The 24,329-nt window shown below is 39.8% G+C and overlaps 1 protein-coding gene across 2 annotated transcripts in view; it reads left to right on the plus strand.

Moving 5' to 3' along the window:
* Positions 1 to 2,167: 2,167 nt before the first annotated feature.
* LOC140713771 (cadherin-20-like) overlaps positions 2,168 to 24,329 on the plus strand; it is a 183,597-nt gene continuing 161,435 nt past the window's right edge. For both annotated transcript variants that reach the window (XM_073024277.1, XM_073024280.1), the window contains exon 1: positions 2,168 to 2,736. The gene's annotated coding sequence lies outside the window, so the exon portion shown is untranslated. The remainder of the gene's footprint in view (positions 2,737 to 24,329) is intronic.

Genomic DNA, 24,329 nt, shown 5'->3' on the forward strand with positions numbered 1-24,329 from the left:
GCCTCTCGTTCAACTTCATGAATCTTATAAATGGGATTACATTTTTTTAGTATATTTCTCAGGTCCTATAGTGACAGTGTAAATAAACAATTTGCAACATTAAGAAGTTAAGAGGTAACCAATCATGTAACAGGACATTAAGTTTCACTTGCCCTTGTAGATTTTGGATTTGAACTGTTTCTTACTGGAAAATTTGATGTAAGTGTGAGTTGACATTTCCACAGTGAAATTGTCCACTGGAATTTTCCCTGAGTGTGTAGGTGTATGGAGTCTGGGGGAGCTGATGAGAATATACTTACTAATCCTAAATGTAGGTCTTTGTGGAATGTAGGAAGACCTACAGGTAGAGTTAGTAAATTATGAACATGCCATAATGGTAGTATAGTGGTTAGCATGATGGTATTACAGTGCCAGCGAACCGGGTTCAATTCCCACCACTGTCTGTAAGGAGTTTGTACATCTTCTTAGTAACTCCATGGATTTCCTCTGGGTACTCTGGTTTCCTCCCAAATTCCAAAGATGTGGGGGTTAGAGGGTTAATTGGTTACTAGGTGTAAATGGTAAGCATGGGCTCATTGGGCCAGAAGGGCGTGTTATCATGCTGTATCTCTAAATAAATTAAAATATAGGAGAAAGTTTTAAAATGGAATTGGGATTCGTGTAAATGGATGGCCAGTGGTCAGCATAGGTTTGGTGGGCCGAAGGGCCCATTTTCTTTCAATGACCAGAGCTGGAACTTTCTCATGGTTTCTTTATCAACACTTCAACTAAACTCTGGAAGTCACAAGATATCAGTGTTGTCATCTTTCAAAAAAGTTGACCACAATGATTCAAGAAGGCAGCTTACCACCACCTTCTCAAGGGCTGAGAATGGCCAATAAATGTTGGCCTTGCCAGTGACACACACACACATCCCATAAACAAACAAAATCTTTCCCATGATAAATGATCACAATCAATCAAGCGCCAATAACGCAGAAATAAAAACTGCCCTTGGGCCTATAATTGGAATGAGTTACTTTATGGAGTCACAGCCCAAGAGAGTAATGGGCCCACTGACTGCAGCCATTCATTTAGTTCCACATCTCTTCACCAATGTGTCTTTTATGCAAAACATGACTGAGAAAAGTGATTAATCATAAATTAATAAACATCAACTGTTATTTTTTCCTTTGCACTATTTTCGTGTTTCTTCCGTTATAATAGTTCGCATTTATACAGTATATGGCTTTTTAAATAGCAAAAATATAGTATAGCGGAAGGCATCTCGGAAGAGCTTTATCAGGAACATTTGACAGCCCACATGTTAGTGCAGACGACCAAGTCTTGGTCAAATAGGTATATTAAAGAAAGGTATTAAAGGAAGAGAGAGAAATGGGGGGGGGGGGGGGGGTGGTGGGAGGTATGCGAAGGAGGGCAAACAAAAATATAGTATTATTTATCGTAGTTTATAATATCCGTTGGATTTAATGTCAACCTAATGATGTTTGCCCGAAAATTTAGTGGTAGTTTAAGTACGGACTTGGGGCACCCAGCGAAATAATTCGGGAAGAACTCGTTTAAATTTTGACTACACACAGTAACTGAAATGCCGGCGGGTCTGACAAAATTTGATCCCGTATAATACGTGGGGAAGCAACGGGCGTGTGCATAGTATATGCCTGCACCGTGACACAACAACTTTCCTGCGCCAGTCTGATCCCGAAGTTACCGCCGCCGATTAGTCCCGGGTCTCCACACAACGGGGAAGTTGTGATAGGCCGAGTTGGACAAAGAGTAATGAAGTGTTCGTGTCTCCTTTAGAGAAGGCGAGGGACGTTCTGAGTAACAAAATCATCATGCTGAATTTGTTCCCACAAATGACACCTGGCCAAAGCAAATTAACAAACTTAAACGCGATCTAAATTATTTAATTATATGATTTCGGAAGTATTATAAACGGAAAGCGTTGTTGAATTCCTACTTGTGAAACTTGCCCTAATCACCTCAGAGCCGGTGTTTAATCAATATAAACCAAGCCACTCCACGCTACATCCCTCATGTACGGCACAATAAATATTTATTTTAGCAGGGAATTCAGTGACACGCATCTGTCGTCCTCGGGAACTGGTGCATCAATTGATTAAATCTGGGTTTGATATCACTTGAAACCTGCGCAGATTTAACAGGGTTAAATTATTTGCTTCATTGGAGCTTGCTAACAGAAAGTGAAATCTTCCGCCCAGTTTTGCTTTTGATCGGAGGAATGTGCTGAATTCAACACTCGCGCGTTTCAAAGCATCCGTAAACGCGGGTCCAGCGAAAAGGTGCAGCGGACTCCGCGGGATGGCAGCTGTACAGTAATCACATTCACCAGCGTGTGGATGCGGGCAACTCCCCGGGGAGAGATGGTGCAAATCTTGGCACCAATTGGCTAATTCAATTTAATTCCACTGCATTCGCCCTGTCAGAATATTCATGAGGTGGAGAGTGAGTACCACTGGTACTGAGAGAGAAGAGTGCAATAAGAAGAGAACGGGAAGGCTGCAACACTTTTCGCGAAAGCGATGTAGAAAAAGTTTCTCATCTGCATTTTTTTTTGAGGCAGCTCTCGCCGAAAAAAACCCTTGCAATTTCTCAGAAGAGCTTTTGATGCAACTTTTCTGAAGAGTCCTTATTTAGTGAACTGCAGGGGACAATGAGACCGAAGCAGGTTTTGAGGTGTGAAAATTGACAGGACTTAACAGCACTGTCGAGGTAATGTTGCATTTTATTACGTTGTTTAGGCGGTGACACCTTTTTTATTGTTATTGTAAACAAACTAATATTTTTCTGCATATTTAACTAGAGTAGTGATTGACTGTCAGTGGAGAAGGAAATACATTGAGTGTCGGTGGTAATTTTATAAGCTTTCAGTCTGGTTCAACATTGTTCCACTTTCACCCGATAGCGGTCTCGCTGCCTGGGCTTGGTATGGATGTCACGTACCCCAACTCTCTTTACTTGTTGCCTGCCTGTAGTAAAGGAAACTTCAATTATGATTAATATCTCTTGTCTTAGTCTGCGAGTATTCCTCCAGCCAGATGAAGCTGCTACTTAAAGTGTACAGCAACTGGCTCTTCAGAATCGTTCAGGGCGAGTCTTCCCGCAACAGAAAGGGCTTTGGAGGCAGAATCTGTGCAGACTGAGGTCGGAAAAAGGGAACTGATTACTAGCAATGGTGCACAGTGAGCCAGGCAGCTGACAGCAACAGAAGCCAAAAGGCCACTTTTTTTTTATTCCTGCTTTCCTCTCCTTTGAGAATGGCAGACTCTGCCAACGACTGTATTTCTCGACTGGATAAAGATTTCACTGTGGAGACGTGTGACTGGAATTAATTGCGAGACTAGGAGAGGAAAATAAAACCCCAGCACATAAATACTGCGCTGTAGGGCTTTTGTTCTATCTGAAGTTGCTATATATTTTTAAGCAACTGGCTCCGGGAAGAAAAAAAAAATGTTTTTAATGTCTGAGCAGGGAGCTATATAGTTTAGGCCATCTCATTTGGGTAGGTGATCATCTATTTAAAATCTGTTCAACCCCTTTGGGTCTATGCTGACTGTTCAAATCTATGAATCTTGTTCTCAATTCCTTGAGGAATGAAGTGCAGTTTACAGTTTCTTTGGTGTGGTTCTCCAGGAACTGACAGGGCTCCAACTCAGGGACTAAGACCCAGCTATTACTTGGATGATGTTTCTTTGATTTGTGATGGGTTATTGCTTTTAACTAGTGAATATGGACAAAAAAAAAATCAAATGTCCCACCTTCCACTGTGGGAAATGGTGTGTAGTTTGTTAAGCTTCAAAGTTCAAAGTAAATTTCGTATCTAAGTACCTATCTGCCACCGAATACTATCTTCAGATTCATTTTCTTGCAGTCACAGTAAAACTAAAAATGACAATAGAGTAAATGAAAAACTACACACAAAGATTTACAACCAATACGCAAAAGAAGATAAACTGCGCCAATACACAAAAAAGAATATATAAAACTAAGCTTGGCTTAGGTACTACTGTTTCACAAGTGCTATGAGACAGCTTTCAGCAGTCAGGTTTGCACTGTTCATTTGGTTGAGGTTCTAGGCACACAAATGGCCATTATTCTGTCCTTCAATTCTTTTTTTTTGAGAAGAGGCAATATTGAAGGGGAAGTTAGTCACAAGATATGTCTTTCCTATTTTGGCTGTGGTACTGACATAAACTGAAAATGAAGCAGCGAAATCAAATCACTTCACTCAGAAATTATTACTGAATTTGAGTTTCTGTGCGGTGCATTTTATGTGCATGATTACACAAACTACATGTGTGCATATTTGCGTGGATGTAATTAAATAAGCATATGTGGTGCTTATCTGCAGATATCTGAAGCAGTGGCTTTCATAAAGTCAAGACTAGTTCATAACCTGTGTCTTGCCTCCTTCTGCTACTTGAATTCATATAATGAGATCATTTGAATTAGGTTGAGCACAGCTACTGTGGATTATTTCCCCTAATACAAGAAACAATGCCAGTAGGTTATCGTGCTTTTTTTTTTGGTTTGCCCACACATCCTATACTTGCTTATGAATGCAAAGCAAGTATTGTAAATTGTCTTCTCTTGTTCATCTGTTCCTCTCCATGGCATGCATCATTGCCCAGTGAAGACAACAGGCCTTTTGCCCATTAGACCTTCACCAATCCCATTCTTCAACCAACCAGCTGGCATATTTCAGACCCAAACACACTGGGCATCTAGGGATGACTGAGCACTAAAATTGAACAATGCAGCCCTATTCAGCAACTGCCATAGTGGCCACCACATCTGTTTGTTTCATCTGTCCACAGAAAGACGATATCTATCTGAAGAGGGCAATTTTCCCACGCCAACATCCTCGAAGGTCCTCCATTTGTCTCCTACCTTTATGGCAGCCTGATGGATCAGCCAATTTTTTAAATCTTCGCCCTCCTATATAATCTGAAATATCCTCTGCAGCTCAGGTGTAAATTGATATAGTTTCCCAGTATCAGGGATTTACTTTTAACAAGTACTTACCAACCAGTTAAACTGTGACTAGTTTAGACAAAGCTTGTCCCACAAAATGAATGTGGTACCCTAATAAATATGCTTGAAAACTATTTAGAGAATTGTTTTTATGCTCCTAATGCACAACAAATTGCATTTGCACAGTAACATCAATACAGCAAAGCGAACTAATGTATTGCATCAGCACGTTATCAACAATTTTTAAAAAATGCTATAATCATAAGGAAGTCTCAAGGTAGAAAAAGAGGTCGAATTTTCCCTTGAGCAAAGGAAGCAGAGGTATGTCCAGATGAGGGGGATAGAAAGGAGATGATAAAAATGTTCTTCTTGTGGGGTATCTTCAAAAATGAGAGTATAGATAAGATACATTAGGTCATTTAACAAACTCTTAGATAAACACATGGATGATAGAAAAATGGACGACTATGTAGGAGGGAAGAATTAGATTGATTTGAGAGTAGGTTAAAAGATTGGCACAACATCATGGGATGAAGGGCTTGTGCTGTGCTATATTCTATGTTTAAGATAAGAACTGAAAGGTTCAGAGCAGGGGTTCCCAACCTGGGGTCCACAGACCCCTCAGTTAATGAGAGGGGGCTACGGCATAAGAAAGGTCAGGAAGCCCTAGATTAGAGGGAGTCTGAGGGGGAGTTTTTCTCACAAAGAGATTGTTTGGATTTAGGATGTGCTACCTGAAGAGCTGGTAGAGGGCAGATATGCTCATAACTTCTCAAAAGCATTTGGACTTTGAATTGTCAAAGTGCAGAAGACTATGGACTTAATGCAGGTTAATGGGATTGGTATGGATATTTATAATGGGTGGTATGGGCATGAGAGTTTCAGGCACTGAACAACTCCATGACTCTATTGATAAGAAGTAGCTCGAAAGACAGTGTAGTAGTAGAGAAGCAGATAGGTTCAGTATAGAATTCCAGAGTTTAGGCACAGTCAGCCCCAGAAAGAAGAACTAAATTTCAGGATGATCAAGAAAACAGAAATTGGGGAAACCATTATCATGGATAGATGTAAGGCTGGATCAGATTACACAGGAGGAAAGAGGTAAGCAATTGAGAGACTTGGAAGTAAGTTTAAGAACTTTCAAAACAAGGCTTTGGTTCATTGGAGCCAATGTGCACTGGATAAACAAGTTAAGACCTAAGCAGCAGAGATTTATTTATAACTAGTTATCATGACTGAATCAGAATCAGGTTTATTACTATTGATACACCTCATGGAATATGTTGTTTTGCAACAGCAATACAGAGCACAACACAAAAACCACCAGAAGCTACAAAATAAATAAATAGTGGAAAAGGGGAATAATGAGAGTTAGTGGGTTCAGAGACAATTCAGAAACCTGTTAGAGGAGGGGAAGAAGCTGTTCTTATAATGTTGAGTTTTAGTCTTCACACTCCTGGCTGTTGTTTTTTTGTATGGTATATTATTGGCACATGACCCAGATTCAGTGAAAAGCTTGTCTTGCACACGGTTTATTCAGATCAAATCATTGCGTTGTGGTAGGATAAGGTAAAACAATAGCAATGCAGAACAAAGAGTAAAGGTTGCCGAAAGGTTGCAGAACAGGTGAAAGATAAAGTGCAAGATTATAATGAGGTAGATTGTGAGGCCACTGGTCCACCTTATTGTACAAGAGGTCCATCCAAGGGTCTGATAACAGTAGGATGGAAGATGTCCTTGAGATGGCTTTCAAGATTTTGTAACTTCTGCCCAGTGGGAGCGGGGAGAAGAGATTGTGCTGACTGCTTTACTGAGACAGCAAGAAGTATAGACAGAATCTATAGAGGGGAGGTTGCTTCCTGTGATGTGCTGAGCTGTGTTCACAATACTCTGCAGTTTCTTGTGGTCATGTCCAAGCTATTGCCATACCAGGCCTTGATGCAATCAGATAGAATGCTTTCTATGGTGCATTAATACAAAGTGTTAAGGGTTCAACAAGGACATGCCAAATTTCTTTAGCCTCCTGAGGAAGGTATCGGTGGGCTTACTCTACTGTGACAACATGTTTGGACCAGGACAGGTTGTTGGTGATATTCACAACTAGGAACTTGAAGCTCTCAACCTCAGCACTGTTAATTTATACAGGAGGATGCGCACCACAACCCTCTTTCTGAAGTCAATGGCCAGCACTTTTGTTTTATTGAGATTTGGGGGAAGTTTTGTTGTCGTGATACCATATCACTGAGCTCTCTATCTGCTTGCTGTTCTCCATCCAACTCATCACTATTTGAGGTGCCACTGACTACAGCAGTATCATCTACAAGCCTGTAGATGGAGTTAGAGCAGAATTTGGTCACACAGTCATGAGTGTGTAGGGACTAGGGACGCAACTTTGTGGAGCACCAGTGTTTAGAATAATCGTGGCAGAGGTGTTGCAGCCTGTCTTTACTGATTACGCTCTGTGGGTCAGAAAAACAAGGATCCAGTTGCAGAAAGAAACACCAACTCCTAGGGTCCCGAGTGTGGTGATGAGTTTACTTGGAATAATAGTATTGAAGGTGAAACTGTGGTCAACAATAGTCAGATGTAGGTGACCTTACTGTCCAGATGGTGAGGGTTTTTAACGATGGTGCCACCTTTTTGAGGCACTGCCTTTTGAAGATGTCCTTGACGGAGTGGGGGCGGGGGGGGGGGGGGAGTTGTTTTGGGATGGAAAGGCTGAGTCTTCAGCCCTCTGCTGCCTTTTGCAGTCATGTGCAATGGGAATGTGACAATGTTTAGAAGCATTGCTACCTCGGGGGCAAATATATTCATTTTACGTTAACTCATTATTAAATTAGGAACAGGGCAGCATTGGATGTTTTGTATGGCAGCATGCAGAGACAACTCGGACGCTAGTAGTCAATTTGAATATGATGTTCTGCTAGGGGGTTCAAAGCTCATTCCACAAGACACCACTTCTGATTTGTTTTCCTTCTCTCCAAGTGACTTGATTCATTCCTTAGCTAGGTAGCAGAGTCAAAATCAATAATTCATTTTTTAGGTAAATCAAAGCAGAAAGAATACCTATATTCTCTACCTGTGATGTAGTGCGTTAATGTGTGCAACAGTGTCTCAATGGGCCTTCCAGACTGAGTAATAATGAATTTTTCTTTTGATCTCACTAAATATGCAATCTATCAAAAATGAACTATAAAGTGTTCTACTGGAAATCTCACATTAGGCAACTGAACTATATTGTGAAAACTTGATGGGATTCACGACAAATCATTGTTTCCTCTTTCCATGATAGACTATTTTTAATTCTAATGTAAAATGAGCACCTTGGCTTTATGTGTGTGGTATGTGGAATCTCCTGGATCTTTGGTGCCTTGGTGCCCAGACGAATTCATGAGCAGAATTACAAGTTTGCAGTGATGGTAGTAGTAGTGTGGCCAGGTGAGTCAAGTATGGTAATTCTTCTAAGGGGTTGACCATTGGTAGGTGATTTAATCCAGAATGCTAGGGTGGATTCTCTTAATGGAGAATGCCCGTGCATGGTGTTGTTTAACATGGGGAGGTTGATGCATAGGCAGCCACCTTGACAGATCGGGGTCAGCGTCCATTGGCATGGAATGCAAGGCGACTGAAAACCCTTCATTCTACCTTCCTCCTTCCTCCATCTTCACTGCCATTGTGATGTGTCATCATCTTCCTCCAGCTCCATCAACGAGGCCCAGGTTGGATCACTCTTTGTCTGGAACCTTCCCCTTGACCTTACCGCTACGGGTGACCCTACCAGGAACTAAGTTCCTGACAGCAACGTTCTTGAGATCTCAGGAACTTTCAAGCCTTTCTGCCACAACAAGGTGACGATCCTTGAAGAAGCCTGCAGACCAGTTGTTAGGAGAGTAGAGAAGGAAATGTCTCTTACAAAAATTTTTGCTGAAGAGAAGTCTGGCAATAAGAAGATAGACACCTTTTTTAAAAAAAGCACTGCCTTGGAAAGGGCATATGAGAGATTTGCCTGTGTATGACATTAGTGCTGAGGTCTTATAGTTGTATGAAAAGATGAGGAAGCTGGGTTTTCCTCCTTTGAGCAGGGAAGGTTAAAACACATTTAGTAGAAGTGATTAAATGATGGGAAGTTCTAGTGAAGTGCAAAGGGAATAACTTTCATTAGCAGAGTTTTAGCAACTTGAAGACTTAAATTTAAAATTGTTGGTATATAGTTAGGTGATGATCGGGAGAATTTAGTTCACCTAACAGGTTATTATGTTCTGGAATGTGCAGCCTTAAACTGTGGTGGAAGCAGATTCGGTGCCAAATTTTGAAAAGGAATCGGATCTGTCTTTCATAAAAGAAATATTTGCAAGATCTTGAGGAAAAGTCAGAGGTGAGGAATAATTGGATAGCTCTTCAGAACACAGGTAGAGACAATACGAACCAAAGGATCTTCAGTTTGAATGTGTAATTGCTGAAAATTGTACTTCCAGTGAGTTGTGAACCAGGCGGCCTGGGATCCTGATGCAGAAGATGCATCAAATGAGTTGTCTTATTCAGTGCTGAGTGTAACCTCTACAGAAGCATCACTGCTAATTGCAGAGATGGAGGTCTCCCAGATCTTTCGTACTGAGGCAGCAAGTGGGAAATCAGTTTTTCTGACGAAATTAAGGCTGTATTGTGACAATACTTTTCTAAGTATTATGGTTGGTAATTTCCCTGTCAATCAAGTCTAGATTGTCTTATTATTCATTCACACGATGTGGGCATTGCTGGAAAGGGCAGAATTTATTGCCAGTGTCTAATTCTCCTTTAGAAAGTGTTGGTGAGACAAATTTCTGAAATATTGCAGTCTTTCGATAAAAGTAATCGCACCATGTGGATGTGATACCAATGACTGATTTTACCATTTGTGCTTGAGTATCTTCTGCTCAATGCATGTTTTTTAGAGGAATTGTTCTGATTTCAAAGTAAGTTATTCTGATTTTATTGGGAGCCAGATGGTAATATATATTCCTCAAGGTGAAATTATAAAATACAAATAAATAATGGCTCATCTGTCATGATTTTACCCCCCTCCTCAAAACATACCATCTTGGCCAAACTTTTTATCACCTTTCCAAATCACTCCATTGGCTTGAGATTGATTCTTCTCTGGTCATGTTTCTGTGAAACACCTTGGAGACAACTCACGATATCGAGTGGAGTATCTTACTGCACGTTGTTATTGTTGGCACACTATAACTTCCAATGAATGTGATTTGTTTTATTTAGAGATACAGCATGAACAGGCTCATTCTGGCCCATCGAGCCACTCCACCCGGCAAACTACCTATTTAACACTTACCTATTCATGGGGCAATTTATAGTGACCAATTAACCTACTAACACATTCTTTGGAATGTGGTAGGAAACATTAGCACCCAAAGTAAACCCCTGTGTTAGTGGGAAGGGTGTACAAACTTCCTTCGGACAGCGGCAAAATTGAATTCCAAATCCCAACGCCTGAGCTGTAATTGTGTCGCAATAACCACTACTCTACTGTGGCACCCTAATGACACAAGAAATCAAATGGTTGCTTGGCCTTGCAGCCAGAGGCTATCTTTTTCTCAGATAGCAGCCATGAGTTAATAAGTGAGCACTCCATTTCCAAAAACTATTACTGTACATCTAAGTTGGGGTGGTACGGTAGTGCAATGGTTAACACAACACTTCACTGTTCAGGCGACCTGGGTTCAATTCCAATGCTGCCTGCAAGGAGTTTAAATGTGGTTTCTTCCAGGTGCTCCAGTTTCCTCCCACAGTCCAAAGACATATGGGTTGGTAGGTTAATTGGTCATTTTAAATTGTCCTGTGATTAGGCTAGGGTTAAATTGGTGGATTGATGTGTGACTCAGCTCTGAGGGCCAGAAGGGCCTATTCTACTCTGTAACTCCACAAACAAATAAATAAAACTTCCTTTGCCTTCAAGATAATTAGTTCCTGGCTTATGTCCTGGTTAGGTGCTCAGGATGGAAAGGCAAAATTATATTTGATTTGCACGGTGGGCAAAAATCAAACATCACAATGCAGAGGATGCATTGATCCATTCCTCTCATTAGCTAAATCGAGCAAGGCCCTTCCCAGGAAACCCACTCCTGCTCAGCCTGGAATCAATGCTGTGCTTGCAAACCCATGTCATGGCATTAATGACTCAGAATTATTCTGTGATAGTGAGGTCACTATGATGGTAAAAGAACTTGTAGTCTTCCTACCAACATAGGACAAAATAAACTGAGTCAATCAAGTCAAAGTCAAATGTGCAATAACACCACCTCCCTCACCAGTTTTCTGGGGTCTTTGTAAGCCACGACATTTACTAGCAATAGGGGATATTCATGTTATTATAGGTCAAATGGATCCCATTGGTTCAGACTCCTTACAATTCAACCCAAATCTTTATTAAACATTAAACAAAGAGTGCGTACATTTGATTATATTCCTATTGTACCTGTGGAACAGCCATGAACCCATCAACTGATGGGCCAAAGAAAAGTTCCATACTTTAGTTCACTCTGAACAATTGATCACACCAAGAAATGATGAATTTGCAGAAAAGCGGTTGCATTTTGCCTGAAGCAAATCACTACAAGTTTTTCTTGGCTTGAATCTTACACAGAACCTAACTTTGTTCTTCTAACTTTAGTTACTTATTTAAAACAGAATGTTTTATTCAATAATTTTGACAGACTAATATAATTTGGTTAAATAGTATTTGCAAAAGTTGACTCCATATTTTGTCCTGTGTCCAGTATGCTGGCTTTTTGTACTGCCTATACATGTGGGGGGAGAATGCAGTGTTCTTTTTGTGGTGCCTGTATTAATTGGTTACTGCAAGTGCATTACATTTGTAGCTGTAAAGATTCCCCCTGAGCCGTACTCTGGTAAATTCTCAACAAACTTCTCAGAAGTACAGTTCAGTTTAGGTAAGGTAGCATGGTGGTTATATAATCGGTCTGATAATCCAGGGCCACATTAGTAATCTAGAGGCGTAGAGGGAAGGTTGGATTGATTTTAGAGCAGGTTAAACGGTCAGCACAATCTCATGAGCCAAAGGACCTGTACCATACTGAAATATTCTATGATCTACACTCAGTATCCACTTTATTAGATATCTCCTGCATCTAATAAACTGGCCACTATGTGTATGTTTGTGGTCTTCTGCTGTAGCCCACCCAGTTCAAGGTTCAATGTGTTTGCAATCAGAGATACTTTTCTACACACCACTTGAGTTACTGTCACCTTCGTGTTAGCTTGAACCAGTCTGGCCCTTCTCCTCTGACCTTTCTCAATCACAAGGCATTTTCACCCACAGGCCAACAGCTATTCACAGGATGTTATTTTGTTGTTTACACCATTCTCCGTAAGCTCTAGAGAGCGTTGTGTGTGAAAATCCCAGCAGATCAGCAGTTGTCGAGTTACTCAAACAACTCCATCTGGCACCAGTGGTTCCAAAGTCAAGGTCACCTAAATCACATTTCTTCCCCATTCTGACGTTTGGTCTGAACAACATCTGAACCCTTGACCATGTCTGCATACTTCTATGCCTTGCATTACTGCAATATGATTGGCTGATTAGATATTTGCATTCATGAACAGGTGTACCTAATAAAGTAGCCACTGAGTATATGTTCAACGTTAGATCTCTCCAGGCAAACAGATTTTGAAAGTCAGTTGACTCGATACATTTAGGATGAAGGGAAATCAGTGGTAATGTTGACCATGGAGCCACTGAATTTTTATAACATACTTTTATTTCATATGTTAACTTAGCAAGGCTTTTGACAAAGTTTTAATATAGCAAAAAAAGTAAAAGTTCAAAGCATCCATGTGAGGAAGAAAATTTTCTAGTAACAGGAAGCAAAATGAAATGATTCTCTGGTGATTTTGTGATTAGATATCTGTATCAATTGGGCTTCACAGGTCTCAGTAATGTGATCTTGGCTGTTTGTAATATGTATTAATGATTTAGACTTCAGTGTCGGAGGTCTGATAAAGAAACGTGCAAACGATACAAAATTATCCATGTGGTTAACAGTGTGCTGCTTTAGATTGCAGGTAGGATCAGGTGTTCCGGTCTGTCAGGCTGAAACATAACGTGTTGTATTTAATCCAGAGAACTAAGAGGGGCAACAAGACAAGGGTCTAGACAGAGAGGGAGGATGATGAAAGGTAGATCATGGTGTGTACTGTGTGCTCACAGATCCATAAAAGGCAGGTTAAAAAGAAATGAATGCTTTCCTTGATCAGGAAAGGTATCAAAATGTAAAATCCAGGTATGCTCAAACAGTATAAAAGGTTAATTAGGACATTATTGAGTTCTGGTCAGTGCAACACAAGAAAAATGTATTTGCATGATGGAGAATATAAAGGAGATTCACAAAGATATTGCCTTGACTATGTAAGTTTACCCTTGAAGAAAGATTGTATAAGCTAGGGGTGCTTGCCTTGGAATAGCAGAGACTGTGAGGAACGATTTAACCAAGATGCAAAATATTACAAGTGATGTAAATTCAGATACAGTACTGAGCAAAAGTTTTAGGTTTACGTCTTAGGCATATGTATATAGCTAGACTTTAGCACAGTATTGTTGTAATTTTATATTTTGCACTGTACTGCTGCCACAATAGACAAATTTCATGACATGTGGGTGATGATAAATCCGATTCTGATATGGGTCTCTGTTGTGGATTGAGAGCGGGAAGGGGTCAGGGAGAGGGGAATTATATTTGGGAAAATGGGAAGGGAGTAGAAAACACCAGAGAGACATTCCGTAATTATCAATAAACCAATTGTTTGGAATCAAATTACTTTGCCTGGTGTCTCAGGGCTGGGTGTTTCTGCACTTGTGCCACTCTTCCCGCCGGCACTCCTTCTCCGCCACCTGTCCCACACTCCTCCTGCTGTGCTCCACCCTCGCCATACCCAACCTCCTTCAATCCCACCAGAGTTACAAACTCACTCTCCACTCCATGTTGACAAATACAGTACTGTGCAGAAGTCTTAGGCACCCTAGCTATATATACGTGCCTATGACTTTTGCACAGTACTCTAGATTAACAAAAGGTAAAATGGAGTTAAAGTAATTTGTAAGAGGCTAGAAAATAGTCACGGTAGAGGCCAAAACCTTGTAAAAGCAGTTGGATGTCCATTTGAAGAGTCATGAATTGCAGGACTAAATAGCTGGTGCTGGAAGGTAGGATAAAGTCGCGGATATTTTTTTAAGCCTGTACAGATACTGTACAACTGAATAAATTGGCCCACTGTAGAGTTATAAGTTTTCTATTTTTGCGTAATTCAATAAAGGGATAAAACTCCATTCCCTTACCAGTCCCGTCTACGTGTGACTCCTGGTTCATGGCAATTACTCTCTGAAGTGTTTGAATGAACTGCCTCGGAATCATAGACAATTAAGTATAACCTTCATCCACTGAATGAACACATGGAAAGAAATCTGAAGTATATACAGTATATTCCGGTTAATTGTGCCATCAGTAATCGTGGCAGCTGCTTATATGAGACAACTCTTAAAGTACAAAAACAAATCCTGAAAATAGCTGGGATTCCCTCCTTTTATTTGGGATAATATGCCACTTAACGGGGTTGGCGACTGTCACCGAACATCTTCTAACTAGCATTACTAGTATGCACTTGTGTGGCTGTCCGACACTATACTGTGCTCAGAGTAAACAGTTCTTAAATAGCATCAGTTGCATGCTGGTGCTCAAAAAGCAGTGATTTTTGTCACTGATAGTTATAAGCAGTAAGACAAGTTAAAACTGTTTTGCCTACTGCTGTTTTGAGTATTCAGGCTTGAAGATGCCAGAGAAGGCCGGGAGTGAAAAAGAAACGGTTTCACTACTTCAAAAAGTTAGGAACAACAAAGAATATGAAAGTATTGACAATAATCTTGAATATTACAATGAAAATGAATATTTGGAAGGTGCTATCATCTAAAGCACTGTTTGAGGCAGTACACTAATCTGCACTAGGTTTCTGCACTTATTTAGTTCTTTATAATCAATCAAAAGAACATGTACACTGGATGAATTCCTCCGTTAAGCAAATAATACACGTTTTTATAGTACTGTATTAGTTTTGGTAGTGTTCTAATTTGTGCTGTATTTTATTGAAATACATAATTTGTTCCTCAGTTAAACAGTAGTTTGGTTTTTTTATATACCTTTTAAACTATTTCCATGAAACTTCAGCTAATTGGTGCAGCTGCTTAATTGAGCCCAAATGTACTGGTCCTGCTGTGTCCCAATTGATTGGAATCCACTGAATTTGGAAAGGATGGAGTGCTTAAAGATTGATTCTTGGGAAGTGGTATTTGATCAATGAGGAAGGATGAAGCAAGTAATCCTACTCTCTGTATAGTTCAGAAGAATAAGGGATGATTTCATTGAAATATATAAAGATCTTGTGACTTTGGGCTGGGAAAATGCATGATGATGATTTGTTTCCCTGTCTTTGGTGTCGAGAATTGAGGGTCACAGACTTAAAGTAAAGGACTGGCCACTCAGGACTGTGATGAGCAACATCTTCACGAAGAGTAGTGGATCTTTGGAATTCTCTACCCAAGAGAACTGTGGCTGCTTAGTCACTGATTATATTCTAAAATGTAGACTGACAGATTGGAAATGAAGAGAATCAAGGGACGTGAAATCGATGCAGGAATGTAGTGATGAGGTTGAAGATCATCATGGTCTTAATGACTGATAGATCAGGCACAAGATGCCAGTGGTTTACTCCTAATGTTTATTATGATTTTATGTTCATTGAAAATCTTACAAAAATAGAGAAGTTTTATACAATTAGTTACTTTGCTGGTATTGATGTTGACAGAGCCAAACAACAAATGTTGCACTTGCCACTTTTTCAGTTGTGAATGAGGTCACTTCAGTAGGACAGAGTGAAACAAGGACAGAAAATGACTTCATACTGTGCTGATTATATTAATATTGCCTTCACTCAGCCAAAAGACTACTTTTTAATACAGCCACTGGAGTAGTTGTTTGCTTCCTTAACAAAACAACAATACAAAAGGAGCTAGTTAATGGCAGAAATAACACATAATAAAATGTAAGGTAATCTATTTTATATGTCACATGAGAGTGAGGCTTTAAGGGAAAGTTATATCACTGACTCTTGTTTCATCTGCACACATTAAACATGACACATGTGTTTGCTGAAAGGCTAAATATACCTTGTTTATGAATGGCTAACAATTATTCTACTCAGCACCACCTGCAGTCGTATGCCCATAAGAATTGAATAGCTATATCACGTTTGATTTGTTGACTATGTAAACTCTAGTAATGAAATGATTGCCGTTTGGTTGACAGAAATTCTATTAGTGATTTATGTCTCACCGATGAAAACTATGCTTTGCTTTAGGAATACTTTACTACTGGCAAGTAACATTGTTAACAGTGAGATTTAAATGGCTCCATGCTCCAATTAATTGAATCTAATTAATTGTTTGAGGAAGAGAGCTGCTTTCTTCCAACAGAAAATATTTCTATTCCTTTTCTTTCCATTCATCTTCACATTAGAGAGCCAAGGAGAAGAGTCCAATCAGAATTGAGGGAGCAGGTCAAAAGGAATATGGATTTAAGATTAGGTATAAGATTGTGTGGAAAAGGAATATTCCTTTTAAATCATTAAGCTTCTATTAGAATCAGTATGTTTATTATCATTGACATGGGTTGTGAAATTTGTTAATTTCGCAGCAGCAGTACAATGCAATACATGATAATAGAAAGAAAAAAATAAGTAAATGAATTGTAGTAAGTTTATATATGTATATTAGATAGATCAAAAATAGTGCAAAAACAGAAGTAATATATATTTTTTAAAGTGAGGTAGTATTCATGGGTTCAGTGTCCATTTAGAAATTGTATGGCAGAGGGATGAAGCGGTTCCTGAAATGCTGAATGTGTGCCTTCAGGCTTCTGTACCTCTTTCCAGATGACAACAATGAGAAGAGGGCATGATCTGGCTGATGGGGGTCACTAATAATGGACATCGCTTTTCTGAGGCACTGCTCCTTGATGTCTTGGATGCTACAGAGGCTAGTACCCAAGATGGAGCTAACTAATTTTACAACTTTCTGTAGCTTCATTCAGTCCTGTGCAGTGGCCCAGTTAGTTGAAGTTGTAAATTTGTAAAAGTAATCAGAGCCAGCATGTATTGACTATCCACAATTGTCCTTGTGAAGTATGTAGCCAACCACATAATTTGAACTTTGGTTCTCTGTGATAAATCTATTGTGCTTTGATACATCGGGATCAGTTCAGAACCAGATACGAATCAGCCACTCTGTTGTGAGTCTAAAGTCACATAAAGGCCAGATAAAGCAATATATCAGAACTCATTCCCAGTTGGTAAGCAACGATCTGGTACTCTGATGGTCATCAAAACTCACTGAAGTTTCTCATTGAAAGTATATTTAGTTAACTGTCATGCTGTGATTTGAATTCACATTTCTTGCTCATCACTAGTCTGGACTGTATTTCCATTCCTTGGACATATAAAGCTAAGAAATAGGATGCAGTCATTCATTTCCTCTTCCTGCTTGACTTTTTACATTGCCTTCATACTTAATTTGTCACCCAAGTTGTGTTTTGGCAAAATTGAGTCATCTGAGACACAGTTCTGATTCTTTCCACTTCAAAAGTAACCCATCCTAATTCTTGATTTATAAAGATACTTGTAGAGGAAATTACTCACTTCAAGCAACTCCATATATCTCATGCACGTATAGCAATCCTGTCTATATTTAAAGACAGTTGAATACTAGGAATCTCACAAACTTGATTGTAAAAGCTAAGTTGTGCTTAATAGATATTTCCATGGATGACTTGCGTAGAATCAAATTTGACCAAATTAAACCCCAGATACCAAAAAGCAATAAAAACTTCGATAAAGGGTAGAATGCAATAAATTACCATTGGCCCACTGGGTAACGTGAATCTCTGAGAAGACATGAGACTGACATCATCCATCTGCCATCACATTCGATCTGTCTTTTTAATGTTATAGCACCTTCCATCAGCTTGTACAACTATAGATACACTGCAGAGAATTTGCTAGAGCTTTTGGTCATTTGAAAAGGAGATCTGTACTTTTTTTTTCTAATTTCTAGCTGAAGTTCAAGCATAATTTCCCTGGCTTCCTGCACCTCTCCTTTGATTTCTCCACATAGTAAAACAGCAGACAAATCACCATCAAAAAATAAATGTGATCATTACTCAAACAATTTTCTGCAAGTGATTGCCTTCTGCATACAAAGAAGGTTGAGATGAGCAGACTTTTTCCTTGAGGGATGCAAATCTTTCAAATGGCAATGGGTAGGTAGTGATTATGTATATTCAAGATATAGAGTTTTAGATCATTGGTCTCCAAGGGAATAATGGCTGAGGAGATTTAGGCAAGAATAGGACTTGATCTAAGGGATCGGCCTTGTTCTTACAGAATAGCAGAGCAGGCTCAAAAAGCCTTACAGCCTAAATCTGCTTCTGTTTCCAATGTTTAAGTTTTAGATAATATTCTGAAGATGATTACCTGAGGAAATAATGTTCCTCCCAGTGTTCTGGTTGCTGCTTGTGAACTGACCTGCAGGCTGTTGTCCAAGATTATTTTAATGCCTGAAGTGTCAATTTTCTGATTCAGTCTGAATGGGCATAAATTAAAGTAGAATCGAAAAACAAGAGTAAACATTATGCCTCATGCATTTGGAATTTGATCAAAAGGGGAAAAAAAGTAACTTCAAGACCTCCAATTTTTCTATGCCACATCTTTAGGAAATAATCAATGGAATAAACAGTAAATATTTTATCACTATAGGTATGAAACTCAGAATTTTGTGACTGAGGTTGGGCTAATATTAATTTCACCTAATTTGGATCATCAGAGCTGGTGCGAAAGATCATTTAACTGCAGCTCTTCACCCCTTAAGAAGCCATGACCCTGCGATAGCATTGAATTCACTCAAGGCTTAGTGGGAGGTGTGGTTGTTTCTGATTCGAAGGCTGAAGGTTCGAGACCCACTATGAGTTGAGCATCAAAGTCTGCTTAACACAGATATTAAAAACTTAAATGTCTATCTGCCCTCTCACATGAGTGTTAAAGACACTAATGGTAGAATCTTGAAGGAGAAAGACGATGCTTCTGGTATCCAGGCCAATGTTTATTCTTCAATCAGCATTATGAAAAAAGATCACCTAGACACTTGTTAGTGGGAGAGTGCTGGCCAGAAAGACTGAGCACTGCATCATCTGTTTTATGACAATGAATTTGGAAACACCAATGACTGTAAATTATGCTGAGAAATTGAAGGGCTCAGTCGAAGGTGTCTTCTTTTACTTCCAATTACTTTCCCATAGCTTAACTGTAAGTTCACTGTGTGGAGATTGGCAGGTTAAAAGATGAAATTGCAGAGGATATTCCCAATCACAAGGAATTTTAAGCTTCATTTTTACCAGGGTAGGAAAAACACTGGTGAGTCAAATACAAAATGTGTTATGTACAATCTTGTCGTCAATCTAGTTAGCACATAATTTTCCATGATACATCAATGCAGAGAAGGCAGTGATTTGATTTAAGCAGTGAGTCTGCAACATTTTGTGCATGAAATTGTATTACGCAACATCATTTTGTAGCCCACGCAAATCACTTAAGAACTGAACATCTTTTTTTTAAAATAAGGAAAAGCTTTACTTGCCTTTTACGGTATGTTGGTAATGCAGGAGGGGGGCATTTATTTGACTAAATACATATTGATGTGGAAGGCCAGCATAAGAAAGTAACTTGGTGAGAGTCTGAAACAACTTTACGGCTTCTAATTCTTTTATTAAGAATAAAGCTAAATTCCTGATTAACTGCAGAACATGAATATTACAGCACTTGCTGTGATATTACATTAGACCAAAGCATAACTGTATAGACACTCAGTGGCCACTTTATTAGGTGCAGTAGCCCATCCACGTCAAGGTTCGACGTGTTCTACGCACCATTGTTGTAACACGTGGTTGTCTCTCTATCACCTTTCTGACCTCTCTCATTAACAAGGCATTTTCATCCAGAGAAACTTCATTCACTAGACTTTTTTTGTTTTTCACACCATTCTCTGTAAACTCTGGAGTCTCTTGTGCGTGAAGATCCCAGGAGATCAGCAGGTTCTGAATTACTCAAACCACCCCATCTGACACCAACAATCATTCCACGGTCAAAGTCACTTTGATCGCATTGTTCACCACTCTGATGTTTGACCCTGTCTTCATGCTTTTGTGCATTGTTGCTGTCACACAGTGGATTGATTAGATATTTGCATTAATGAGCAGGCGTACGGGTGTACCTAATAAAGTGGCTAGTAGGTGTAGTTTCACATACCCTGATGCAGCTTCTTTCAAAGCCTCCAGGGTTTAAGAGTCTGACTGAAACTACATCATGTATTCGATCAAAATTTGACAATGTACCACCCTACGTGATTGAAAGCAGAACTTGCAGAAAATACACAGATGGAACTATTATTTAATCTCTGATCCGAGGAATAGACTAAAAGCTAAAATATCTCCTATACTACAATACCATCTTGCATTAGATCAGAATATTGGCCCGCTACTCACAAACCAGCTCATCTGGATATCTGGATGGACGAAACAGAAAACATCAAGAGCAAACTCAGAATGCTGTAGTAAGGACAGAAGTGGATGACCTTGCTTTGGAAATTTCCAATTATTAGAATCATTGTAATGGAGTTTTGAGTTTTCCAGATTTATGTTGCAGTTGGCAGGGACTGAAGGTCACAAGTTAGAAAGCCTGCTGTTCCTTTTTGCAGCCTAGCTAAAGAAAGACGTTTTTTTTCTACCTTTGCTCACAGGGCCTACAAAGTCCTGCCTGGTGATGGAGAGAGGATGCAAGTTTTAACAATGGAAATCTCCAGGCAGTGGCACTCAGTGGAGGGTAGGAATGGCAGCATTTGGGGCTGACTGTGAAGGAATTGAGGGCATAGTCCATCTCAAGACCCAAGAAAAAGAATAAAAATAATGGATTCCTTTGAAAGTGATTGCTTATTTTGCATGGAAGGAAGCACAAGTATATGAAGTAAACAGTACATAATGAAAGATTTATAACAATTATAAGTATTCTCAGAAATGCTCTACAATAAAATCAGTTCTTTCTTGCCTTACATTATTTTGCTTCATTCATTGTGAAACTCCATATCCCAGACAGTAAGATAAGTAAGAATCCTTCTCCGAGCTTTCAACTGAAACTCAGCTACGCTAAGAGGATTTTCAGAAGTACATGAGATGAGTAAGGGAATATTGTCCCTTCACTTTTTTTTCTTACACCATTCTTGTAAAGTAAAATCTGACACACTTTGGTTTCAGAATGTCACACTCTAATCCCACCAGCACAAAATCAATAGAGCCCCTTTTACAAGCTTCTTCAACAGTGCCTGTTCTACCAGTAAAAACCATAGGTGCACCCTGAAAGACCAAAGATCCATCAGCTAACTGAAACTAAATTCACATTCACATCATACAATGTTAGGAAACAGCATTTGCTGCATTATGGACAACGGTTTACAGCCAGTGAACAAACTCTATTCATGACACCAGCAGGAGAAGTTCATCATTGATTGCAAGTCTTTTCTACGTGTGAGGGCATCAGCCACAGATGGTACTCAGCTGTGTACATCTTGTCCTGATTACTTCACCGGAGCTGAATAAGTGGAGGTGGGCACTACAGGAAACCAATGCAAGTGCACGTTTTGCTCTGGTGACTTCAGAGATGAACTTCTCTCTTGTGTTGTACCATGATTAAAATCAAAAGCTTTAACTGAGCCCATTGTTGTTGGGATTCCAATTCATTTAAGTCAATCTAATGGTTTAAAAGGTTACATTGTGCACTCCAACTGGCACCATAAATCACATGGAAATTTAAAATGCAAATACTGCCCTTCAGTGTAGTGAACCAACACAGAAATTCATGAGGATAGCACTGTTTCTTCAGTGTCATGCATATTATAATCCTTAATTCAAGAGTGGGTAAAATTGTGACCATTTCCAGACTAAACTATATAACTCAAGAAATTTGAGGGATACTTTTATCTGCATCTTTTGTGTGCACCAGTAAAGCTTTCCTGCATTAGATTTGCATAGACTGGTGTAATTGCCTGTGAGCCGCTCCTTTAGAGGTTTGCTCAAGTCATTAAGTCATGCTATCAGGAAGTGTGCCCACTACTGGGCACGCTTGAAGCCACAAAGCTCTCTGAACAAGTCCCAGCTTTGGATTCAGGTACCCTCCTCGACCTCTTTTAGAAAGCCCACCCCCTCAATACTGCTGAACCATCTCACCCTTAGATAATTAATCTCTTCCTTGGACTCCTGAGTCAAGCCCCCATTTCCGACTTTGGCTTCCAACCCACAGGTGAGACCCCAATCTGACTCCTAACTGAATGGTTGACCTGCTCCTCGCCCTTTAACTCCAAACCTAGCCTTTTATTTGCAAGGGCTTCAATGTGTAGTGATTGGAGGTGTGCATCGAGTGCCATTCAGAAATGCTTGATGCAATGGAACTACTTAATTTTACTGAGTACAACTGTTATTAGAACATATTTAGCATGCCCCTCCCAGCCCAATGAATGCCCCTAAAAGAATGATAGCGTCATAGAAAAGTACAGCACAGAAATAGGCCCTTCAGCCCATCTAGTCCATGCCGAACCATTCAAGCTGTCTAGTCCCATTGACCTGCAGCCAGATCACAGTCCTACCTAACCCTGCCACCCATGTACCTATCCAAACTTCTCTTAAACATTGAAATCGAGCTCACATGCACCACTTGCACTGGTAGTTTTGTAATATTTTACAGAAGGATAGTGGGAGAGAGCTAACAATTGAAAAGTTACACTAAGTTACATTAAGGGCTATCTTTCATTAAGTTGCTTTCCTGTTCTTTCTTCCTTTCAATTATCATCCATTTTCTTTCTGATCATTGTTACCTTCTGCTCTCTCAACACTTTGGATGGGGAGGTGCAGGATAGATGTACATAAATAGAGACTCAGAAAAATTGTTACCCCAGGGGCAGTTGTAGAGGTAAATTGGGGTAATGATACTAATTAGGTAGAGTTAGCAAATTCAGTAGTGTTCGAGACCCACTGCATCACGTATTACTGAATGGCTGCCAGCATATTTCTCCATTCATTACACATTGTGGAGCTTGTAAATGGAAGATTGCATCTGGAGGTTGGGAGTGACAACAGTCTAGGTAGGAGAAGTCAGATTAGGACCCCAGTCTTGGGTCGAAGGTCATTGATAGAAGTTGATGGATAAACAATAATTAAGATACAGAAACTCAGAAAGAAAAGTTGGAATACTTAAATTTTTACAAAGCAAAACTAGAGTTGCTGGTGCATTTCCCCAGTAATTTCCTCAGCTGAAGCACAAGTGCAAAGAGTAAAGGAACCTGCCATAATCGGTCAGCACAAAATAGATGGGCTGTAGTGCTCTATTTACAACAGCTTGCAATGATCTCCTCTTCTGTGAGTTGACTCCCAAACCGTGTCTTACTGTCACAACACGGTTCTGATTCAGAAATTCAAAATAAAGTGACTTTCAGCTCAGATTTTTCAATAATTGTTATGTTGATGGCTTCTGATATTTCAAGCTCCAAAATCTAACTCCCACACGTCAATTCACTGATGCTTTACAACCATCTTGCACACTTCATAGAATTTTAGTGCATTAGCTGATCTTGCGTGCAGTTAATGTGATGTTACCCTCAGTCTGCATCTCACACTCATCAGTAGAGATCCGTTCAAAGTAAATTTATCACCAAAGTACATATATGTCACCATATACAACCCTGAGATTTATTTTCTTGTGGGCATATTCAGTAAATCTAAGTATCATGATAGAATCAATGAAAGAACACACCCAACAGGGCAGACAAACAACCACTGTGCAAAAGGCAATAAACTGTAAACCCAAAACGAAAAAAATAAGTAATAGATATCGAGGGCATGAGATATCGAGTCCTTGAAAATGAGTCCATAGGTTGGGGGGGAACAGTTCATTGATGGGGTGAGTGAAGTTGAATGAAGTTATCCCCTCTGGGTCAAGAGCCTGATGGTTGAAGGGTAATTGCTGCTTCTGAACCTTGTATTGTGAGTCCTGAGGCTCCTGTACTTTCTTCCTGATGATAGCAGCAAGGAGAGAGCACCTGGTTGGTGGGGGGGTCCCTGATGATGGATGCTGCTTTCCTGCAACAACACTCCATGTACATGTGCTCGGTGGAGGGG

Source organism: Hemitrygon akajei, chromosome 20 (genome assembly GCF_048418815.1).
Source record: "Hemitrygon akajei chromosome 20, sHemAka1.3, whole genome shotgun sequence".
NCBI classification, from domain to species: Eukaryota; Metazoa; Chordata; class Chondrichthyes; order Myliobatiformes; family Dasyatidae; genus Hemitrygon; species Hemitrygon akajei.